The sequence below is a fragment of the Nannobrachium achirus genome (assembly GCF_963921795.1).
Source record: "Nannobrachium achirus genome assembly, chromosome: 11".
NCBI classification, from domain to species: Eukaryota; Metazoa; Chordata; class Actinopteri; order Myctophiformes; family Myctophidae; genus Nannobrachium; species Nannobrachium achirus.
In genome coordinates this window covers 9,992,215-10,005,301 of record NC_137820.1, presented here as the reverse complement: position 1 = coordinate 10,005,301, position 13,087 = coordinate 9,992,215, and positions in this window count along the sequence as shown.

The window sequence follows — 13,087 nt, the reverse complement described above, 5'->3', positions numbered from 1 at the left end:
TGCCAGGGGCCGGGGAGCCCCATAACAGCAGATCATACAGCCTAGTTGTTACATTAGATTTAGGGCATAGTTCTACAACTGTCAACTCTGTGGGTGGAGAGAAACCTATTATCTGAAAAGTCTCATTGGACAACCTAATAACTTGTCAAATAGTAGCCTGTGTTTAACCTATTTCAACCATGGCATAGGCAAAAAAAAGAAGAAAAAATCACACTCGTGTGAACTGAGCGGTGGTGTGTGTGTGTGTGTGTGTGTGTGTGTGTGTGTGTGTGTGTGTGTGTGTGTGTGTGTGTGTGTGTGTGTGTGTGTGCAACAGCGCCCCTCCCTTAACATGTGTGGTCAGAAAAGGTAACTGCAGGCTACGGACATGGAGACAGACAGACAGACAGACAGACCCACACACACGGCCACGTATAGGAGCGTTGTGACCACCGCTCAAAAAAGAACAAAAGTATCTCACACAGTTCAACGCATTATTTGACACTATTTTTTTGTCAAACTGTTCCTAATTCTTCTTGGGGACCACCTAGAACACCATCAACCCACTTTGAGAACCAATGTGTGTGTGTGTGTGTGTGTGTGTGTGTGTGTGTGTGTGTGTGTGTGTGTGTGTGTGTGTGTGTGTGTGTGTGTGTGTGTGTGTGTGTGTGTGTGTGTGTGTGTGTGTGTGTGTGTGTGCATTGGCAAGCCTGGCTCTTTGGCTGACTGGTCAGCGCACATGCCTGGGATATCGGAGTCCCGGGTTCGCCTCCTGACCGAAGTTACAACATTATATCTACTAGCCCTTACCCGTTCAAAGATATGAGCTCCAAAATGATGTGCAGTGTGTGGGTTATGGGATGTGCACTGTGCATACAGTATATGAGGGATGGAAAGTAACTTTAACTGGTGCTTGCATGATAATATGTAGGAGCATCAATGTAAGAAATACCCGTTTCGTTTAATGGCTAACCCCCCCCCCCGCCCGCCCGCCCGCCCGCCCGCCCGCCTGCACACACACACACACACTCCCCCCCCCCCCCCCCCCCCCCGTGTGTGTGTGTGTGTGTGTGGGTTTGTGTGTGATTGTGCATGGCCTGAACAACAGCGCCCCTCCCTTAACATGTGTGGTCACAAAAGGTACTGTCCATAGCCTGGTGGGTGTCACCATAGCGACCCCCCCCCCCCCCACACACACACACACACACACACACATGGAAGGGCCCCCCCCCCCCCCCCCCCCCCCCCATGCTATATATCAGTGGTTCCAACTTTGTCATGTCAATCTTTTGTAATTTTTTTTTTTCGGGGACTCCCAGAAGCAGCCCCCCCCCCCCCAGACCCACACACACACACACACACACACACACACACACACTCAGTGGTTAAACATGTTGCCTCATGCTAGATGCAGAATAGACATGCCTCAAGCTAGATGCAGAACAGATAGTAGATACACCATAGAAATGCGAATATACAGCATACGATTTGTGAAAGTGACAAACGGGCTTCACAGTTATGTCAGGTGTGTTCATATGCTGATGGTGATGCGATTTCAGGTCAATTGCTCCAGCCACCGAGGAGAAACGCTGTTTCATACAGACATACAGACACTCACTCACTCACTCACTCAGACAGACATTCGCAAAATTATAGTATAGATAGGAGCTGGGATGTAAGGGAGCTCGTCTTTTGACAACACCGCCTCGTCCAAGCTGCTAACACTGCCGAACGCTCCCTACTCGCCTCCTACGAAAACGAATAACACCCCCTGGTGGACGTAGACGACAGGGCGGTACTGTCGCGTTGCGGGTTGAAGAAGATGGATGAATGCAACTTGAATAGGGCTGAGTCAGCAGAAATGGACTTCACCCTGTTTGGCGGGGCCACTCGCTCACCTATAACTGACCTCGCGTCACCAGGCTTTCTGGGGGAAAAGCCTGGTCTTCGTTTACTAAACAGGTCGTTTGATCCGGTCTAGACCGGATGGCATCCTACGTAATCTTTTAGTAAAAACGGACTACACTTTGGCAGGAAACACCAAACCGGAATCAGTTTTAACCCAACACAACAACTACTTGCACATTCGCTAACCTCGCGTCACCAGGTTACGCATGCGCTAACTGGGTTAAAACTGATTCCGGTTTGGTGTTTCCCGGCCAAAGTGTGGTCCGTTTTTACTACAAAATGACGTAGGACACCATCCGCTCCCGACCCGATCAAAAGCCAGAAATTGGAAGCGATCCCAGGCTACAGTACCTATAGCGGCTCGCTCTGGGTTGCCTCATGTTCGGGTTCAAGTCGACTTCTGGCGACAATATTTTCACCAGACGGTCAACCTTTTGACTTGTTGGAAGTTAAAAAGTCACTTCCGCATTCCCCATGCAGTGGGCAGAACTATGGAGGAAAATGACGTGACAGGGACAGGGTATTCCCATTGCATCAAATCCACAATTTGCTCCAACCCCTCACTATAGTACGACCTAAGAGTGAGAATACATTATGTGTGTGTGTGAGTGAGTGAGAGAGAGTGCTAGAAAGAGTAGGAAAGAGAGACACATTGGCATGCATATGCCTATGTAATTTTTCAAGGTTCAAGGTTCAAGGTTGTACTTTATTGTTATGTCTTTTGTACAGGTACATAAGAGTAAAATTGGTTTTTGTTTGGCATCCTTCAGACAATGCAGTCGTATATATTTTTGTTTGTATACTGTTCATTTCTACAGTATGTCTGTTTTGGTGGTCTTTTGAAGTAGTTAAACAGGCCTACCGGTATGTAAGTTCTATATCCTATTCTATTCTATATTCTAGTCAGCATTTCGTATGCTCAACCATAGCTCCTTGTCCACTCACTGTGTTGAAAACCAGGGCCTTCTCCTTCCTCTTCCAAACATATCATCAAGCCTAAATCCTGCTCATTAGAGCCAGGCACAAACAACTGTTCTAACATGGCCTCTAGATCGGGTCACACTAATTAACCAGCCCTATTGACAGCCTACACCCTCATTATCCTCCCTCTCATCCGATCGTTGGACGTCAAGACAGCTAACGATCAACACACTAATTAATCAGCGGATACGGCCCTGGGTTTGCCATTCATTTGTGAGACACATGGGAGCTAATTACTTCAATTATGAATGCGTCTAATTAAATAGCTTCGTTAGGCAACCATTGTTGCAGCCCCGTCTTCTCTCCGCGTCCGTGGTCCTGATAAATGAATAGTGAGGGAGAACGGTGCATTAGTGACATATTGTCTTTATTTTGACATAGGCCCTACATCAATGCCAAATACTATGGTAAGCCTGGAAAGACCATAACACGCTATTCACAGCCAGGGTCCATTAGGCTAATTGCGCTAAAAGGGAGTTTTCCCGTTGACATTAAAGGTGAGTGGGGGTAGATGGCTGCAATGGCTCTAATTAGCAGTCTGGGGAAATAGGAACCCTTTTTGGGCCATCTGCTGTTGCTGCCTGTCACGTCCTTGGTGAAAGGAGCAGGAAGAAATTTGGATGGTGTTTTTGTTTTCAGTGTGAAGGCTTGTTTATCAGTCGCCATGCCTTTGCAGTTCGGGTCAGAGAGGAGCCTGATCTCATCCAGTCGGCCTTTGTGAGCGGGAACAGTGACCTGCAATTTGTGGCATGCAGTAGCGGTTTCAAATATGAAATTATGGACCGGAGCAGGGACGTGCTGGCCATTGGGAAAAGTGGGACAACTCCCGGCCGGTCCAGGCCGGCCATTAGGAAAAAAATACAAATAAAATGTCTGCCTTCGTTCCGTTTTGGGGGCTGGGCGGCCAACAAAGTAAATCGTCACTGTCGGGCGGAAACCTTGTATATCCAAGTTTCAAATTTGTAGATTTTTTCGCAAAGCAAAGCCCTGCTTCATCATACAAGGCCGTCGCACAAAAGTAGTGAAAACAGCAGATCTACAAGCACACAAGGTGCGAGGCGTTGTGTGCTTGTAGATCGGCTGTTTTCACTAGTTTAATTATTTTTTTAAATGATAAATACAAAACAAACGGTTTTGGACATACAAGGTTTCCACCCAACAACAACTAAATATAACTCATGTAATTGGCCCACTGGCTTGTCACTTGTCATGATCTGAAATGGCAAATCTTTGAGTAGCAGCACCGCTATGGAGAGAGATCTCTCTCTATAGCGCGCAATGAGGGCCTCTACAACTCTTCCCGGGCTGAATCAGGGGCCCAGCACGTCCCCACCGGAGAGCCTCCTCTCGCCAAAGATTACTTCTACCCCCAGTGACCGCAGAAACAAGAAACGTTTCAAACAAGTTTTCACAAATAAATTATTGGATTAGTGCATGGGCTACCAGAGCAAACTGCAGGTAGGCTAGGTTTCATCTCAACTCACACCACAGCAGTCAATTCACCCGTGATTCACCTGCAAAATACATGAACGTCTTTAGACTGGACATGGGAGTGTTGGAGATGATCACATTTAATGGTGTACTGTAGGCCTACTTAAAAGAAAAAGAAAAAAAACAATATGGGGTGATGTTAAAGGAAAAGGGCTTAACTGGTGTCAAAGGCCTCTTAGAACTTTTCTTCAGAGAGTTCCGACTTTTCGAAGTGCAGATTTCCAAACACTAATTCGGTGTAATGCTTTTGAGAAGTTGCGAGTGACGCCATTTTGTAGTCGAACCGGACCTTTTCCGACGAAAAGTTCGGTTTCGGAGAGAGTATGGACAGGCCATACTTTGACCTAAACCGAACCTTTCGGTCAAAAGGTCCGGTTCGACTACAAAATGGCGTCATTACACCGATTGAGAGTTCGGAAATTTGCACGTCGGAAATCGCAACTCACCAAACATTTCGGAGATACTATGGATAGGCCTTTAAGGTTTCTAGCAGAGGAAAAGTTTGGCAACAGTCAAACGAGGTGCCACTTCATGAAAGGAGACATGCCATTCATACTCATACTGTATAAACTAGGACTATTATACAAACAAGATGGGTTCTAATATGGCATAGCTACTATTTGACTGTTTACCATAACTAGCCAGCCGCTTTCAGAGCCAAGCTATCTATTCATTCAGAGGAAGAGAATTGCATGTTTTATACTTTTTGAAATATTTAACTTTTTATACTAAAACTAATTTGATTCCGGAAATCAATGACGGTCAGATTGGGATGAAATTGTACCCACATACCCACTCATAATACTGTCATCATAGCCTGGCTGCAGAGAGACAGAGAAGCCACACCATTATTATACCCGGTCTCAGGGACGTGCTGGGCCCCTGATTCAGCCCGGGAAAAAAAGAGTTGGAGAGGCCCTCATTGCGCGCTATAATCTTTCTCTATAGCGCTGCTGCTACTCAAAGATTTGCCATTTCAGATCATGACAAGTGACAAGCCAGTGGGCCAATTACTGTACATGAGTTATATTTCGTCGTTGTCGGGTGAAAACCTTGTATGTCCAAAACCGTTTGTTTTGTATTTATCATTTTAAAAATGATTTAAACTAGTGAAAACAGCCGATCTACAAGCACACAACGCCTCGCACCGCGAGGCGTTGTGTGCTTGTAGATCTGCTGTTTTCACTACTTTTGTGCAACAGCCTTGTATGATGAAGCAGGGCTTTGCTTTGCGAAAAAATGTATACATTTGAAACTTGGAGATACAAGGTTTCTGCCCGACAGTGACGGTTTACTTTGTTGGCCGCCCAGCCCCCAAAATGGAACGAAGGCCGACATTTAATTTTTAATTTTTTCCTAATGGCCGGCCTGGACCGGCCGGGAATGAACCGGCCGTTCAGGAGTTGTCCCGCTTTTCCCAATGGCCAGCACGTCCCTGCTTGTTTTATTTGGATAATTACAACACACACAGCTGCAAGGACTGAATAATGGGAAAATAACCCTTAAACTGTGGTGTGGCGGAGTCCTCTACATTGGCTCTCATTTCTCCTTGTGATTTTCCCAGGTGTTAGTAATGACTAGTAATGACTATTGAACTAATCTTCGTGGGTGTGAATGCCTGTTTACAAGCACAGACCCAGCGGCATAGGAAATCAGTGAAATAGATTGTTCTAGAGAGCAGATAGGAACAAACAACAAAGAGACATTTGGAGTCCATTTGAACAGCCCATTACAATGTTTTGCAGTGTGTGGTAGAGTAGACTATTAGACATTTTACAGCCATAAACATAAGTTATGCACTTAAACCCTGTTCTTAGTTGACTGCAGTCCTCAAGGGCTCTATAGGCTATAGGCACCCTCCTGTTTTCCATCTACACTAAATATCTTCAACAAAATATATATTAATAAAGCAATTTTCATTTTCCTATTATGATGGAGGGTTAGAAAAAAGCTGTTTGCATCTCTCTCTCTCTCTCTCTCTCTCTCTCTCTCTCTCTCTCTCTCTCTCTCTCTCTCTGTTTCTGTGTCTGTCTTTTTCTCTCTCTCTCCCACTATTGCTGTTGTGTCTGTCGACTGCTTTAAAGGGGAGACTGGAATTAGGGATGAAAGTTCCATTTACAACCACAAAGTCATGGCGTGTTGTTGAGAGCTGTCTTGTGTGCTGCAGTCCCTCTGTGTTTGTGGTGCAGGCCGTGTGCACATCATGCGTACATGCTGTGTGTGTGTGTGTGTGTGTGTGTGTGTGTGTGTGTGTGTGTGTGTGTGTGTGTGTGTGTGTGTGTGTGTGTGTGTTTTTTTCTATGTTCAGCCTGTTTGTACATAAAGTGTCTGGTGCTTGTGTGTGGGATGTGTTTAAATATTGGTGCTGAGCATAAGATGTAAGGTAGGTTCTACCTCAACAATGCAATGCACAGTATGTGTATGAAGTTGGTTGTGTTGTGTGTGCAGCACGCATGAAACGTGTGTGCATGCGTGCACATGCGTGCCTGTGTGTGTGTGTGTGTGTGTGTGTGTGTGTGTGTGTGTGTGTGTGTGTGTGTGTGTGTGCGTGCGCACGCTGCGCGCGGTGGACGTGCGTGTACAGCCTGCACGTGCGTGTGTGGTGTGTGTGGTAGTACTGTTAGGCAACAAGCCTTTGTGTGTATTGTATTGTTTACAAGCCTAATTGCCTAGTGGAAAAAGCTGCTGGTCTGGGCCATGAGGCTGCGGCACCTCTTCCCAGACGTTAGCTGAGGGTTGGGGTGGATGAGGTCCACACAACAGCCACCCTGTAGACAATATGCCTTCCGGTGTGTTCCAAGATTTCTAGCGGAAGTGCTGCGTTTAACGGATGTTACGTCATGCGGTGCGGGTCTGTTTACATTCCCTAGCGAAAAAACTAAAATAGATTGTAGCTCTTAACTCGCTCTTCATAGGTGTAACATTGCTTGAATCAATGTTTTTGTTTGTATATTGTTTATTGCGAGCGCAACCGACGGAGCAGGAGACGTTTTTTTTTTTTTTTTTTTTTTTCGTGCAGGGAATACGTTTGCAGGAACACCGCACTGTGAAAAAAATACAGCTTCCGGTGAAATTCTCACGGCGGAAGTTGAACGCCTTCTGCCTTCTATTGTCACCAGGCTTTTCTCTTCGGAGATGAGTAAGCTGGCTACGCGAGGCTACACAACAGCCATGTGTACAGCCTGGATGGAGTGAAGCTCATGTCCACTGATGCTCTGGCTGTCCACGCGGCCCTCTGCACCCCTCATGGTTGAGGGCAGCGCAGTTGCCACGCCAAGCAGTGATGCAACCAGTCAGGATGCTCTCGGTGGTGCTTCTGTCGAAGGCCTCTAGGCTCTTGGGGCCCCATGCCAAAGTTGCATGAGGGGAAAGAGCAGGGACATGCTGGGCCCCTGATTCAGCCCGGGAAAAAGAGTTGTAGAGGCCCTCATTGCGCGCTATAGAGAGAGATCTCTCTATAGCGCTGCTGCTACTCAAAGATTTGCCATTTCAGATCATGACAAGTGACAAGCCAGTGGGCCAATTACATGAGTTATATATATTATGTCCAAAAACGTTTGTTTTGTATATTTATCATTTTAAAAATGATTTAAAACAGCCGATCTACAAGCACACTACGCCTTGCACCGCGAGGCGTTGTGTGCTTGTAGATCTGCTGTTTTCACTACTTTTGTGCGACGGCTTAGTCTGATGAAGCAGGGCTTTACTTTTACAAATTTGAAACTTGGAGATACAAGGTTTCTGCCCGACAGTGATGATTTACTTTGTTGGCCGCCCAGCCCCTAAAATAGAAAGAAGGCCGACATTTTATTTTAAATTTTAATGAACCGGCCGTTCGGGAGTTGTCCCGCTTTTCCCAATGGCCAGCACGTCCCTGGGAAAGAGGCATTGCGGTGCCATTTTCACCAAGTGGCCGGTGTGCTCATCCCAGCAGATGCGGTCCTTGGTGTTGTGGTCGCCAAGAAACTTGAAGCTGCTGACTCTCTCCATAGCAGACCCAGTGGTGATGAAGATGGGGTCCAGCATCTCTCCTCCTCCTCTTCCTTTATAGCACAATCAGCTCTTTGGTTTCGTCGATGTTGAGGTGGAGGCTGTTCTCCTGACACCGTTGTCTCAGGTTGTTGACCTCTCTCCTGTAGGCCATCTCACTGTTGTCAGTGAGCAGGCCTATCAATGTCATGTTATCGGCAAACTGAATCATTAAGTTGGATATGTGTCCATGCAGTCCTGGGAGTACAGGGAGCAGTCTAAATTAGTCCCTGAATAGAGTTGCTTCCTGCAGAATGAAACCCTGCAGTAGGCATGGACGATATGAACATTTCATATCACGATTATTGTGACAAGAGAAATCATGATTTACGATATTATCGCGATAATTAAAATTCATTATCCTGGGGCGGAACATTTGCCAAAAAATAGCCGATCTACAAGCTCACAACGCGTCGCAACCTTGTAGATCGGCTATTTTTTGGCAAAGACATTTGATAGAGAGCGGGGAAAAAGACTGTATCAAGTACGTATATTATAAGTACCTTTTTACCAATTCTAGAGGGTTTAAGTGGTACCAGATATGCAGCTATAGGCAAATAAAAGGTGGAATCGAACCCAGTGCATGACAGAGGACGATATATCACGATATATTAAATCTCCACGATACGATTATCGTGAGTGTTTTTTTATCACGATAAACGATAATATCGCTTGTCGTTCCATCCCCTTCCCTGCAGTACTCTGGGACCACAACAGACAGGAGTTAAAGGACAACTTTGTATTTTTACAACAAGGGTTCATATTTTAGGTTTGTAATTAGAGAAAAGAAAAAGTGAGTGTTAAAATGTTTTCATTTGCTTCGTTCTATTGTTTTATCACGTTTACCGTGCTAAAATGTGGGGCATGCGTACGCATGGGGGCATGCGTACAAGTGGCAAAATATGTATTTTTAGGCACAATAAGCCGAGCAGTTTCTTTATTGCTAATTACAGTAACACTTCTAGCCCCCATAAGTCACATCCAACCATGAAAGGTTGCGTTGTATCTTGGGAATGGGCTTATTCTGTAAAATGACATATTTAGCCACTTGTACGCATGCCCCCAACCACTGAAATAAGAACCTCTAAAACAATAGAAAGAAGTAAATTAAATCATTTTAACACTCATCTTTTATATTCTTTAATTACAATCTAAAATATGAACCCTTGTTGTAAAAAACTAAAGTTGTCCTTTAAGGACGGTCAGTGCTTGTAGGACACTGTGTTTGTGTGCACTATACCATACATTGACGCTCCGGAGAGGAGGCGTGAGCGGGGGAAAGGAGGCCGTGGCGATTTAGCAGGAAACGTTATTAGTATTTAGTATCAGATGCTCCGGAGAAAAGATTCCCGTACTCTCTGCGGGCTGGGTCTATTTCGTCAGAGGGTCAAGCATCTGGAGGAGAGCCAATGCTGCTGTCCTCACGACTCTTCTAGCATGGTGGACTTTTCCAGATTGGAGTGGAGGACGGTGCTCAGGGACGTGCTGGGCCCCTGATTCAGCCCGGGAAAAAGAGTTGGAGAGGCCCTCATTGCGCGCTATAGAGAGAGAGATCTCTCTCTATAGCGCTGCTGCTGCTACTCAAAGATTTGCCATTTCAGATCATGACAAGTGACAAGCCAGTGGGCCAATTACTGTACATGAGTTATATTCCGTCGTTGTCGGGTGGAAACCTTCTATGTCCAAAACCGTTTGTTTTGTTTTTATCATTTTAAAAAATTATATAAACTAGTGAAAACAGCCGATCTACAAGCACCCAACGCCTCGCGGTGCGAGGCGTTGGGTGCTTGTAGATGTGCTGTTTTCACTACTTTGTGCAACGGCCTTATATGATGAAGCAGGGCTTTGCCTTGCGAAAAACATTACAAATTTGAAACTTGGAGATACAAGGTTTCTGCCCGACAGTGACGATTTACTTTGTTGGCCGCCCAGCCTCCCAAAATGGAACGAAGGCCGACATTTTATTTTTAATGTTTTTCCTAATGGCTGGCCTGGACCGGCCGGGAATGAACCGGCCTTTCGGGGGAGTTGTCCCGCTTTTCCCAATGGCCAGCACTCCCTGAGGACGGTGCTCACCAGCTGTGAGATTAAGGGGAACTGATCGATGGCACCTCTGATTGGCCCAACCCCGCGTCCCAGCGGCGTCCAATCCCCTTTGTTGGACGGCTGTCTTCGCTGAGCCAAAACCAATTCCTCCTCCACGCAGGGGCCGAATAAGATCGCTGACCTGAAGCTGAAAGGCCACGCTTTGGAGGCTCTGCTCCTGTCATCCGTCTCCGCTCTGGGGCTCGCCGGGAAATGAGAAACACAAGCAGGGAGAAGAGGCAGGGTAATGGAGAGATGCGGGAGAGGGAGGAGAGAGAGAGAAGGCACAGAATCAAGTGAAAGTTTAGTCGATTTTATAGGTGCACAATAGTTAGGTTTGCTGGGACCTGCGATTTAAAATATGATTGTGACCATAGTTCGCAGATTAGTATGTTAACGGTCACAGCTTTGTCCATATGTATGTATGTATGTATATACCAGGGTTCCCCAATAGGCGGCCCGCGGGCCATTTGCGGCCCGCGGGGGGCTACTGTCAGGCCCCCACCAACCCCAGTAAAGCCTTGCTTCATCATTCAAGGTTGTCTCACTAAAGTAGTGAAAACAGCAGATCTACAAGCACAAGCACACAACGCCTCACACTGCGAGGCGTTGTGTGCTTGTAGATCGGCTGTTTTCACTAGTTTAAATCATTTTTAAAATGATAAATGGTTTTGGACATACAAGATTTTCACCCGACAACGACGATTATCTGAACTGTCGCTGGAGTAGCGGGAACGCCACCGTCACCCCCTGCAATGTTGTGGCCCTCGGCTTGGTACCCTAGACATGATTCGGCCCTTGGGAAAACTAATTGGGGAACCTTGGTATACTGTATGTATCTCTGTCACGCCTGACACTGTGGTTCTATGGGTTTGTCGCTCTGACATCATGCTCTGATGTCACTGTGATTTCAGGGGAACCACTCTAACAGAATGAGTTTGCCGCTCTGACATCACTCTCTGGCTTCACTGTGATGTCACACAAACAGAAACCCTTTTATGCCCATGTATTGAGTTCCTGATGTCATCAATATCAAGCCATATCTAACAGGACTTCATATGGCAATGAAGTCCCATGATGACCCCTGGTACCCATATATGGAGATCCATGTACTGTATATGGAGATATGCTGTGAGAGCCCAAACATGCTTACTTACTAGTTTTAATATGATGAGTCAAGATTACATTCTCAAATAAAGATTTGATGTAGACTATTTACAAGTACAAAGCCAACCACCTGGTTTTGTATGTGAGTTTGTCTAGAGTCTAGCTATACTTATGGGGACTAGACGTATGTTCACACAGTCACCTGCAGGGGACCTCTGACAGTGTGGGGACAAAATAGTAGGTCCCCACAATGGTTAGGGTTAGGTTACTTTAGGGTTAGGGTTAGGTTTAGGGTTAGGGTTAGGGTTAGGTTTAGGGATAGGGTAAGGCCACAGGACTTGCATAAAAATGAAATGGAAGTCTATGTAATGTCCCACAAGTGATGTAAATATATATAGTGTGTGTGTGTGTGTGTGTGTGTGTGTGTGTGTGTGTGTGTGTGTGTGCGTGCGTGTGTGCGTGCGCGCGCGCGCGTGCGTGCGCGCGTGCGTGCGTGTGTGTGTGTGGTGTGTGATGCATTCAAGTCATTGAAGCAGGGCAGTGGGTTGCTGGACAGATATGTTTACTTACCTGTGTGGACATGCCTGAATGGGGAAAAGAGAAAGTTGCTGCTGACTTAATTATAATTGTTCAACATATTATTAAACCTATATATTGCTATAGAGATGGCCCACTGCAATGTTAAGGAAAATGAGATTCGAGGATTTGACAAACAAGCGAGTAAATAACAGAATGGTGCTTGAACATTAGTGTTTCATATAGGTTTAGTGGCAATAATGCCATAGGCATTTTCAAACTGCTTATGTAGCATAGCTGTACATATTTGATGTTGTAAGTATGCTGTATGTATCAGTTTAGTACTTGGCGTGTACTTTAATGGGCGTGGTGTGACACTAACTGCAAGGGTAAGCAGATTGATTTCCATTGGGCACAAATTCTAGAAATGTACTCTCCCTGCTCCTAAGAGCATGCTGTTGTTTGCAGCAAGACTGCAAATGGTAACAGATGTCTGATGCCATCTAGTGGTTACAAATGGTAAATATACCTGTTTTGTACACCAAAGGAAAACGTAATACGAAAATCATGTTTTCACCTTCCTTGCAAGCTTGCTGTTTTTTTTTTTTAGAAAAGGACACATCAAAAGTTCAGTTTGTTCAGAGTGTTTTAAGTTTACGTGGTGTCCAACAATTGGAATGTTTCTTTGCCAAAAACTACAGGTTTATTGAAAAGCAAGGGAACCAGTGCACAGACTGCACACACACTCCTCCTCATGGCATCAGCCCACTTTATGTTATGGCCGTAACTCTTGAACACTCTTTTATTTAAAAATCCTCCCTGGCTTCTTTGGATCAGGACACAACTCTGCATCCTAGGCCTCACCGAGATGTATCAGGTTCATATTCCATTACAGCTATAGCTAGCTATAGGCCTATACTGACTTCCAAAGTTTGCCACCTATGGGTGGGCTACCCTGCCTGGCGGAGAACTGCGCTCTGAGCAGTGCACT